Below are 12,322 nucleotides of genomic sequence, written 5' to 3' on the forward strand. Positions count from 1 at the left end.
ACCTATATTGAATTCCTTTACTTTTTGTACCCTGCAACCGCAAGTCACTGGATGTGCATACCAATGGCTGTATATATGAACCGACAGCGGCATTAATCACATGACACCATTCATTCCTATGTGAAGACTCAAAAGTGCATTGAAGCCAAAATAAGTCGGTTAAGATGGCGTCTTATGGAGACATAACATGAGCAGTGTGAGCTACTCCAGGAACTGACGTTGCAGGCTATCTCAGTGCTGCCCCCTCTCATTGAGTAAATGTGTTACATTTTTATTTTTTATTGCATATTTTGTTTCCTTTTTTCACATTTTTTAAATTAATTTTTAAAATCCCACACCAGATACAAGCATACACATACGAACATCAACTTACAGACACACACAAACAGTGACTACATCTCATCTGGCCAGATCCGCATGCTCACACCTCCATCCCTAGTGGCTCCATTATTGTTTGCCACATGGCCTTAATTGTACCAATTTGTTGTAAAGGCTCTATTCAATCCGCATCACGGGAATTCAGCTTACAGCGTGATTGAAATGTAAAGGCAATGTTCCCGCTTGGATTTCACGGTAAATGCTGCATATGTCATGTCAGGGCAATCGCGGAATCTGTAAAGCTTCAGCTCAAGTTGAAGGCCGACCGGGATAAGGCAAGCTGCCATTAGCAATTAAATTATCCTTCTTTTGTGTGTGATTTAAAAATAAACATTTCAAGGATATACATCTGGTGTATTAGAAGCAAATGATTGGTACCATGATTGTGTATATATATATATACACACAATCATGGTACCAATAATTTGCTGTATATACATATATTTTTTTAAACAAAGATTGACTACAAATATTGACATTTTTCCATTCACTACAATGGAGGATCCTGTTTTCTGCAAACAATACTTTCAGTTCTGCAGTCGGCCTTGAACTTCAGTGGCTTCAATGAGACGGGCAGTCGTTCTCCCCTGGTAAGTACAAAACTACACATCCTCTCACAAAAATATGTCCTTACTGTGTTGAAATATGCTTTTTTGAACGACCCAGGTAAAATGAGACTGGTCAGTCCAGTCTGCCCTAGGATCAGGTTGTCCTGTCTGTCAAAGACCCCTATCATGTGTTTGCAATCAGACCCCTTGAGCGAAAATGGAGTCCAGACAAGTCCCAGTTGCAGTAAACATATGGACTGACGCACTGACACCAGAGGTCAGAGTATTTGCTGACACCAGTGAGCTAATGGTGCCGGGGAGATACACGATGTGTAGGCTTTTGTTTTGTTCAGAGAGTTGTAACAGACTTTAAGCTCACGCGAGATTTCATTCTGGTTCAGGAGTATAGCAGTGAGTAAAAGTCTATTTGTAATTCAACAAAAGACAGTGATCCTTCAAGAGGAAGAGGATTGGTGCACATGGTTGATTCCATTTTGTCAGCAGTCAACATCCCTGGAACTGGATAAATACGGGGTGTGGAGGCTTTTGTTAAATAAATTGAGTTAATAGACTCATATACTGTATGCTATAGGTGGTGCAAGGGATGCTCGTGTAACAGCAAACATTTTCATGTTTTGTCACTAATCTCTTGATTTAATCACCCTTGGGCTGACAAGGCCTCTTTCACCCCTCTGTGGCTTATCGAACGGGAACATTATAAAACATACATCAGCGTTTCTGCTTTGACGCGGTGTACTCACTTCTCAGAATGATTTACGGAGGGCAGATAAACGCCTCCTGTCTAGTATGATGTTGTTCCACTCTGTCTCTGATGAAATCAGCTTCAGAGCAGATTTAATTTCGCTACTGATGGAGAAAATGATGTGATTGCTGGAGACAAATCATGCTCTTAGTCGGGTCAGCAACTTCCGAAACTCAATAAGAGCGTCGTTTTTGTGCTGAGGAACTGAAGAAGTGCAAGACAGTTCCAGTCATCGTACAGAAATGTCTCTTTTCATTATCACGTTGACCTTGACATTTCTTTTAAAGATTTACAGTCCATTGAGCAAGCTGGGGTTGTTGATCCTGTCTGGGACACCCACCCCAGAACATGGCAATATCAAAAGGTGACCCCAGCTATTTTTTACGGTCCTTCAAAAATATGATGCACTGTTATTGTTTGAAGGGCAACTCATTACGGCGCATCACCACCATTCAATGACTTTCAATACATTTAATGAGACCACAGATATAGAAACCTTTCTTTCAGAAAGAGGAGGCTCATGAAGGGAGGAAGAGGATGGTCCCCCTCATTAATTTAAAGAAAACCTCATTTGAAACATTTAGAAAAATAAAATGGCACATTTGTTACACACAAGTCATCAAAACTTCTGGCTAACTACTAGACACCATTGTTAACCCCCTCCCCCAGGTCTGGATAGCTACTATATATATCATTATTAACCCTGCCAGGTCTGGCTAGCTACTATAGATATCATTATTAACCCTGCCAGGTTTGGCTGGCTACTATAGATATCAATATTAACCCTGCCAGGTCTGGCTAGCTACTATAGATATCATTATTAACCCTGCCAGCTCTGGCTAGCTACTATAGATATCATTATTAATCCTGCCAGGTTTGGCTAGCTACTATAGATATCATTATTAATCCTGCCAGGTCTGGCTAGCTACTATAGACATTATTATTAACCCTGCCAGGTTTGGCTAGCTACTATAGATATCATTATTAACCCTGCCAGGTTTGGCTAGCTACTATAGATATCATTATTAACCCTGCCAGGTCTGGCTAGCTACTATAGATATCATTATTAACCCTGCCAGGTCTGGCTGGCTACTATAGACATCATTATTAACCCCCTCACCCAGGTCTGGCTAGCTACTATAGATATCATTATTAACCCTGCCAGGTCTGGCTAGCTACTATAGACATCATTATTAACCCTGCCAGGTCTGGCTAGCTTTTATAGACAACATCATTATTAAGCACTGATCCATACCCATACTGTTGAATGTAGACCTATAGAAAGCCTGTTGGAAAAACATTGGTGATAGTAATAAACACCCAAGTGTTATGTCTGAAATTGTAACCTATTTCCTATATAGAGCTCTATGAGCCCTGGTTGCACTATATAGGGAATAGGGTGTCATTTTGGACACAAATCCAGTTCTATTTGGTGTGTTCTGTTCTAATCCACAGCATTCCTAAAGGATCGTTGGCTGGCTTCCAGAATCGATCAGGAGCCCATAATGTCGAAGAATCCATGAATTCTCTGAATCTGGACACCCGTCCCCTGGCTGATATATACCCACAATCCATCATGGTCCTGGATTGGAGGCAGAAGTACTACCCATTACCGCTTAATCACGCCAGCGCAAGGACAGCGGAGCCAAAACGAAGAGATTCGACTGTGTGTGTGTGACAGGCGAACAAACCCCGACGGTGAATCACACAGATAAATCAACACATCCACAGGTTGTACCTATACATCACATTCCCTGCTGAGGAGAGAAAGGTGGAGGGCCGATTCAGACTCAAACAGATGGGTTGATGGATCGCGGTAAGTAGATGGGAAGTTTACCTCCAAAGTTGTCTGCTCAGGGGTTGGAGAAGACACTACCCTCTGCGGGTGACATGAACCGGATGCATTCAGTTTTCAGTGGAAATATAAAGTTGAAAAATGTTTACATGTTTCTTTAACTCCTCCTCCACATTTACCCGGATTGGTTCAACAGTGCAGAAGAGAACCTCCCCGACAGTTTTTTTTATCTTATCAGGACCAGAAAGAGAGAAACGCCATTCAGAATAGGCTAGGCTAGATTAGGAAGACACAGATGCGATGCAGATTGAAACGTAGACCTGCATATGCTGACGGTTTTATATGTTGTTTATTAAGTGTGTGGGTCGTAATATTTCAACACACAAAGCATCTTTGGAAGATTTAGAAAGGCAGTAAGGACAAACTTTTATCTGAAATTAAATGTATTTTTTTTCTCATTTTCTTCCAATTCTGACTTCACCCTAGGAGTACATACTGTTTTGAAGTTGTCCTAAGGACATTTTTTTTGTGCAATTCGTTTTTATGGATCGTCTGTTGGTTGAGCTATGCAGTTGTTTTTTCAGTGTGTGGATCCTATTTCAACACACAAAGCATTTTTGAAAGAGTTATAATGGCTGTGAGGATGAACTTTAATCTGAAACGTAAATGTAAAAAAAAAAATGTCATCTTCCAATTATGCCCTCACTTAAAAAAGACAGTTTCTAAATTGTCTTGAGGAAGTGCTTTGTGCAAAACTCCACATAACTGTGACCAAGCCCTTGCTAATAAAATCACGAGGGCGTTGACGGATGCCAATGTGCCTTGCTCGCCTTTGTTTTGCCGATGCTCTTATCCCCTCATTTCCTCACGTTTCAAGATGAGCATTAACTTAAGGAAGCAACATCCCGATGTAATCGATAGAACGTCTTTGTTAAAACCGTGACTCAGCAAAGGAAGGGCTAACAAGAGTCCTGGGCTACATCCCAAATGGCAGCCTGTTCTCTGCATCAGGGATCATCAACTAGATTCAGCCGGGGGCAGTTTTTTTCTTGAGTGGATGGTCAGGTGGCCCAGAACATAATTACAAATCATTTGTAGACATTAACGAATGTCAAACTTTGCTTACATTTGTACGATCGCATACACTCAGTGGCCAGTTTATTAGGTACACCACCGTATTCGTGAAAATAATTAGCTCCTACAGACCGTGAGTCACATGGTCTTGGCTTGCTATATAAAGCAGGCAGACAGGCATCGAGGCATTCAGTTACTGTTTTATTTAATGTTAGAATGGGCCAAATGAGTGACATAAGTGATTGAGCGTGATTATGAACCTTATGTTTGTCGGTGCCAGGCAAGCCGGTTCCAGTATCTCAGAAACGGTTCTCAGAAACCTCCTGGGCTATTCACACACGACAGTGTCTGGGGGTTTACAGAGAATGGTGCGACAAAAAAAAAATCCTGTCAGCGGCAGTCCTGTAGGCATGAAACAGCTTGTTGATGAGAGGTTGAAGGAGAATTGCAAGAATCATGCAAGCTAACAGGCAGGCCACAAACAGTCAAATGACGGCACAACCACCAACACTGGACAATCGAGGAGTGGAAAAACATTGCCTGGTCCGACGAATCCCGGTTCCTGTTGGGGAATTCTACCCTACATAGTGCACTACATTTGACCAGATCCCTGCTCAAAAGTAGAGCACTAAATGGGGAAAAGGTGCCATTTGGGACGTATTCTTGCTCTCTCATCACCCGATTGGCAGGAATCGGAGTAAATCAGGGTCTGAAACAGGTCGTACTTTTAGTAAGTGCATTTGGCGACGGCCACCGGATATTTTTCATCATCATCATCTCAGTCATAAATAATGTAAAATCTGAGCAAGGTGGATCAGGCGCTGTTCTTTATTCTGCCGAATTGACATTACCCAAATTAAAAGGACTGACCCTTAGTAGAGAGAGAGAGAGAGAGAGGGAGAGAGCGAGAGAGAGGTAGAGAGAGAGAGAGGTAGAGAGAGGAGAGAGAGAGAGAGAGATAAGAGGCCCAGTATTGCTGCTTTTCTATTATCCTAAATTGTTCATCAATTTGGATAGGATGTTATCCGACCGTTCAGCAAATGGACCTAGTGCATAATGGACCTAGTGCCCTCTCTGCCTCTGTACACCTCACCACAGTTTGCACTTCTTTGATTAAAGAGTTCAATGAGTCACTGTGCCTTGTCAGCGATACCCCCATCAAACAACCTCTAAACAACCTGTCTCTGCACCCTCAGCATCGCTTAGAAGACAGCCGCAGGGCACGTTTTTTGTGTGCAAGTTAATTGTGTGTCTGTAACTGTGTGTGTGTGTGTGTATACGTGTACGCGCGCCCCCAGGCGTGTACGACAAGGTAATATAGCTCTTCCCCGAAGCCCTGAATCAGAGTGGGGGGACCCTCTACATATTACTTTACACTTCATAGCCTCTGAGTCAAGGCCCACTCAGTCACCCTAAGCACTCCGTTGAGGAAGGTAGCATTGTAGCATCTCCCTCAGGCATCAGGCAGACGGGCCCGGCCCATTCCCCCATCGCATTTCTGATACCTCCTCCAGGAACAAGGGAGGAGAGTGAGAGGAGATGAATGGACGAGAGCGTCCTCCTTCCATCAGAGGGGCTATTTGCATACACGAGTGAGAGTTATCCTGCTGACGTCGACGGAAACACTGACTGATGGATTTCATTTTGTTAAGTGAGTTAGTGTATACGGGCAGAGTAGCCTGTCAGGGCTTGATCTACGGTGCACAGCAGCACTTCTGTAAACACTACAGACCTGAGTCAGAACCTATAGCTATAGGATAGGTTCCATTTTAAACATATATTCAGGCATTGTGAGATTTGCTGTGTGCGACTGTAATATAGGTGACCTGGAACGTCTCCTACAGCGACTAAGGAAGCGAGGCGAATGTGGTTTACAAGCAGGCAATCTGAGAGAGCCCAGCAAACAAAAAGTTGGTTCTTTGAAAGTTCCCAGAACATTCGTTAGGTTGGGGTAAATGTTCTCGTAACACAAAAACTGTCCAGTTGTGCTGATGATTATACAATGTTTGTATAAACGTTCGCTTGATGCTGTAAGAACGTTCCGAGAACACATTTAGTCTGTTCTTTAAAATGTTCCCAGAATGTTTCAATAGGTTGTGGGAACAGTCTTGTGGGAACATTGTGGGGACATCACAAAAGATATGTTCACAAAACTCAAAAACTGTCCAGCTGTGCTGATGATTATACAATGTTTATTTTCACCTGTTGTTACAAGAATGTTCCCAGAACAAATTGTTCTATGTTCTTTAAAAGTTCATAACACATTTCTTTAGGTTGTTGTAATATTGTGTGGACAGATGTTCCCAAAACACAGAAACTTTCCAGTTGTGCTGATTGATTACAATGTTTCTATTAGGTTGAAAAAACATTTGCCTGGTGTTGCAAGAACGTTCCCAGAACAAATGTTTTACGTTCTTTAGAAATTCCTAAAACATTTATCTAGGTTGTGGGAACATTGTGAGGATATGACAAGAGATAGGATCTCAACACATAAATCTGTCCAGTTGTGATGACATTCTTCATATCAGAGTGCACAAAACATTCCCTCAATGTTGTTAGAATGTTTTTCCTATGATCCCAGAATGTTTTAAATACATTTTAAACAGTCCATGGAGGTTTGTGTGTCTTACTGTGATCTCACTTTTGAGGAAGTTAGTTGTGCAACAATCCATGTAGAAAAGCATATGGCAATTATTTGGAATCACGTGACAAAATATTAGACATTCATCGTACACACATAGTTGTTGTTTTACCATATTGTGTTGATAGTCACAAGCACTGCTGAAACCTGGGAGCATTGGAGTGTTATCTCCCTGGAATGAATCCACTGCACCACTGGGATGGGACGAACACAAATATAAAGCTGTTTACACCTTTACTCTGACTTCCAGGTCATCCATCGTCTTTGCAGAGAGAGGATAAGTATCCTCTATCATTTCTTACTGTAAAGTTGGGATGTATTTTTTCCTACAAACTTGACTTCAGAAATCATGTAAATGTATTGCCTGGCAGACTGCGGTGAGATAGATGTACATAGATGTGAATATGTACTAAGACATATAGCCATAGTTTGGATAATAGTTGAGCTTGAAGTTGGAAGATTGCAGGTTCAAATCTACTCGATTACAATTCTTTAAAATAGTGATGTTTGGACAATACCCTAATAAAATATTCTGTAGGAAAAAAAAAAATAGTTTGGCAACTTCATATAACAATGTTACATTACACATCAATATTAGCAGAACGTTGCAGCAATGTTTTCAGATCTAATTCCATTATCGTTGAAGTATGTTTTTGGAACAATTCTGGATCATCTTGTCATAACCTCACAGAATAACTTTGTGAGTCTCACAGGAATGTGTCTTGTTTGTTGTTACAGGTGTCAGTAGTACTATCGCCATCAACATTAACTTAAGGAATGGTTTTGTTTTAGAACAACTTCTATTGCTGAAGTATGTTCAGGGAATGCTATTACAACCATGTCAATGTCACACCAGCTTGTTGGTGTCTTTAATAACATCTACATAATGTTCCTGTAATGTTTTTTTCAGAACCATTTCTATTACAGTAGTCTGTTCTATAAACATTACATTACCTGGAAACCTAATCAGAACATTTGGGGAATGTTCTGTGGTGGTTGTTACAAATGTTGTGCACAACACTTCAGTGAACGTTAGGAGAACATTCTGAGGACATTTCCTTTAAAATAAACAAACAACTAAATGTTAGAAGAAAAAAAAAAACGAACTAGAACATAATGGAAATGTTAGATAATGTTCTGGGAATGTTCCCGGTTTGCTGGGAAGGGATTCATAGGTGGTGGGGTCATTGAGGCAGATTGGGTCCTTGGTCCCCGAAGGCCAATGACTACAGGTTTATGACTCCATTGCCGAAATGATTCCCTCAAATCATATTGAGTCCACACTGAGGACTGCTGTATTGATGAATTGCAGGTCGCGTACACATCTGTAACCTTAAATATTTGATGAGATTCATGGCGTCAAATCTACTAAACTACCCTTTTTCAGGACCCTGTCTTTCAAAGATCCTTCCTAAAAATCCAAATAACTTCACAGATCTTCATTGTAAAAGGGTTTAAACACATGCTTGTTCAATGAACCATAAACAATTAATGAACATGCACCTATGGAACGGTCGTTAAGACACTAACAGCTTTCAGACGGTAGACAATTAAGATCACAGTTATGAAAACTTAGAACACTAAAGAGGCCTGTCTACAGACTCTGAAAAACACCAAAAGAAAGATGCCCAGGGTCCCTGCTCATCTGCGTGAATGTGCCTTAGGCATGCTGCAAGGAAGCATGAGGACTGCAGCTGTGCAATAAATTGCCATGTCTGTACTTTGAGACACCTAAGACAGCGCTACAGGGAAACAGGACGGACAGCTGATCGTCCTTGCAGTGGCAGACCACGTGTAACAACACCTGCACAGGATCGGTACATCCGAACATCACACATGCAGGACAGGTACAGGATGGCAACAACAACAACGAGTTACACCAGGAATGTACAATCCCGCCATCAGTGCTCAGACTGTCCACAATAGGCTGAGAAAGGCTGGACTGAGGGCTTGTGGGCCTGTTGTAAGGCAGGTCCTCACCAGACATCACCCGCAACAACGTTGCCTATGGGCACAAACCCACCGTTGCTGGATCAGACAGGACTGGCAAAAAGTGCTCTTCACTGACGAGTCACGGTTTTGTCTCACCAGGAGTGATGGTCAGATTCGGGTTTATCGTCGAAGGAATGAGCATTACACCGAGGCCTGTACTCTGGAGCGGGATCGATTTGGAGGTGGAGGGTCCGTCATAGTCTGGGGTGGTGTGTCACAGCATCATCGGACTGAGCTTTTTGTCATTGCAGGCAATCTCAACGCTGTGCGTTACAGGGAAGACATCCTCCTCCCTCATGTGGTATCATTCCTGCAGGCTCATCCTGACATGACCCTCCAGCATGATTATGCCACCAGCCACATTGCTCGTTCTGTGCGTGATTTCTTGCAAGACAGAAATGTCAGTGTTCTGCCATGGCCAGCGAAGAGCCCGGATCTCAATCCCATTGAGCACATCTGGGACCTGTTGGATCGGAGGGTGAGGGCTAGTGCCATTCCTGCCAGAACTGTCAGGGAACTTGCAGGTGCCTTCGTGGAAGAGTGGAGTAACATCTCACAGCAAGAACTGGCAAATCTGGTGCAGTCCACGAGGAGATGCACTGCAGTACTTAATGCAGCTGGTGGACACACCAGATACTGACTGTTACTTTTGATTTTGACCCCCCCCCCCCCCCTTTGTTCAGTGACACATTATTCCATTTCTGTTAGTCACATCTGTTCAGTTTATGTCTCGGTTGTTGAATCTTGTTATGTTCATACAAATATTTACACATGTTAACTTTGCTGAAAATAAACGCAGTTGACAGCGAGAGGACATTTCTTTTTTTGCTGAGTTTATAAAAGTTCTGTTCTCACATCCACACGTGTGTTCGTCCTTTGACATTTTCCCCCCATGTAAGCCTATGACATTGACATGCTTTCTTGAATCATTTTCTGAAAAGTATCCTGGCATTTTGCTTATAGTAAAAACCCCATAGAGATGAACTTTGAAGGCGTAAATGCCCTAAGCATACGTATTAATGATGACTGCATATTTCCCCTTGATGTAGATTTCAACCTAGACTTTGCTGCTGATCCAGAGATATATATATTGGCCAATAAGTCTTCTAAAACATTACAGCGACATTGATCCTCTTCCTGCCCTTATCTTCTCTCTTTAAAGTTCTCACAATAAAATCATCCATCTGGTTCCCCGTCCCTAACATAAACAATCATCATAGTGCACTACTTTAGACCAAACCATAGTGCGCTATTAAGAGAATAGGGTGCCATTTGGATCATAGCCTGGGTATGACTCTGCTCCTAATGGTTATGATTAGCAGTGGGAGGACTCGATGAGGACACTTGATCCCCACTTAGCCCCTGCTGCCTCAGCACGGCCCACAGGGGAGGACCGACGCTGGCTCCCTAAGTGATGAGAAGGGTGGGAGATGTGGAGAAGGCCTCAGCACGACCCACAAGGAAATAGGACCGATGCTAGCTTCTTAAGCGACGAGAGGGGAAGGAGACGTGGAGAAGCCCCATTGGGTAAGGTCATTGAGACTGAAGGCTATAGGACAAGAGAAACAACATTAGGTCCACATCCTAACACTAAACATAGTGCACTAGATAGGGCAGTGGTTCAGAGAGATAAGGGGAGATGAACAAACAATTTTTTTTTTATTCAGTCGGGTCATTACTACGCTGATAAATGACAACTTACATCCGGATATTTGCCACCTAGGAAATTTGTGTGACCGGACCTTCTCAAATAGTAAATAACAGGAGTGAAAACGTTTGGGAAGCACTGATACAGGGAATAGAGTGTCAGACACAGGGGAGGACCATATGCCTGAGGTACTCCCAATCAGTAGGGATCATAATGGATCAATTGTGTTGACAGAAACAAGAAGGGGACGAGTCTTACCCTTGAGCCACAAAACTACTAATTTCTCATCTTAAAAATCTGTCCCCTTGACAGACTGTAAACACTAAAGGAAAAGAGAAGCAGGAGGGTACATTAGGTAGTTCAACCCCACACTAAAGACACCCAGACTGGAGGAAAAGAAAAGCTCTATAGCCCTCTCTTCAGGGCTGATGGAGCAGTCTCGGCTGTGTCCTAGGTGCTTCTCTCTCGCTCTCCCGTTTTCAGAAAAGTGAAGATGTAAACGAGTGCTGGGAGGGAGAGGGGTGGCTGTCAGGAGAGAGAACGGTGGCTGTCAGGGCCCCCCCTGCATGATGAGTGTAGGATGAAGGCAAGGCAGGCCATTTTATTTTCTCCTCCAGGCCTTGCATTTAATCTCCTAAGTGCTGCTGCTGCCCAGGCGTCTCTGTGTGTCTCTCTGTGTGTGCGCGCACCAGGCTGCCCTGGCTCTTACCCAGTGTTCTTTTTAACGGCTAGTTATTTCACCTTGGCAGAGTCGCAAAACACTTGCCACGCCCCCAAGGCTCAGACGAGTTTGCCCTCTGTCCTTCCCGCTGTGTAGACGGATTGGAACCTGGGTTGTATTCATTAGTGCATACCGCAGCAAAAAAAAAAATTAAATGGGAAATGCTTTGCAATAAAAATATATATATATTGTTTCTTATTGGACAAGTTGTGGTTCTCTCCCACCCATTTTGGTCAGTTTTCCTGCGCTTGGTGAATATGACCATGTAGGGGCGGCAGGTAGCCTAGTGGTTAGAGAGTTGGGCCAGTAACAGTAAGGTTGCTGGATCTAATCCCAAGCCTGACAAGGTAAAAATCTGTCGTTCTGCCCCTGAACAAGGCCCACTGTTCCCCGGTAGACTGTCATTGAATTTGTTCTTAACTGACTTGCCTAGTTAAATAAATAAAAACCTGGCATGTTGGATAGTTATGAGGTTCTCTCTTCTACAGTCCTTGACAAAATGTGTATATATGGACTTTTTTTTTTTGCTTCCAAGTTTGCTTCCAAGTTAATGCACTCATACTTCGGTGCTGGTTATGGCTGAAATAACAGGCCAAAGAACATTCCTGTAAATGAATAAAAAAATGTAACCTTGTTGTATACTTGTTTTCTGTTATAATGTGTCAGATCAAGTCACTTTTGACATTTGCTATGATTGATTAGTTTTGTTATGTCTATAGTTTTGTGTAGTATGTTGTCCTACTAATCATATAGCATATGTAT

This window comes from Oncorhynchus mykiss, chromosome 8, assembly GCF_057628025.1.
Source record: "Oncorhynchus mykiss isolate SJ-2025 chromosome 8, ASM5762802v1, whole genome shotgun sequence".
In the NCBI taxonomy this organism is placed as follows: Eukaryota; Metazoa; Chordata; class Actinopteri; order Salmoniformes; family Salmonidae; genus Oncorhynchus; species Oncorhynchus mykiss.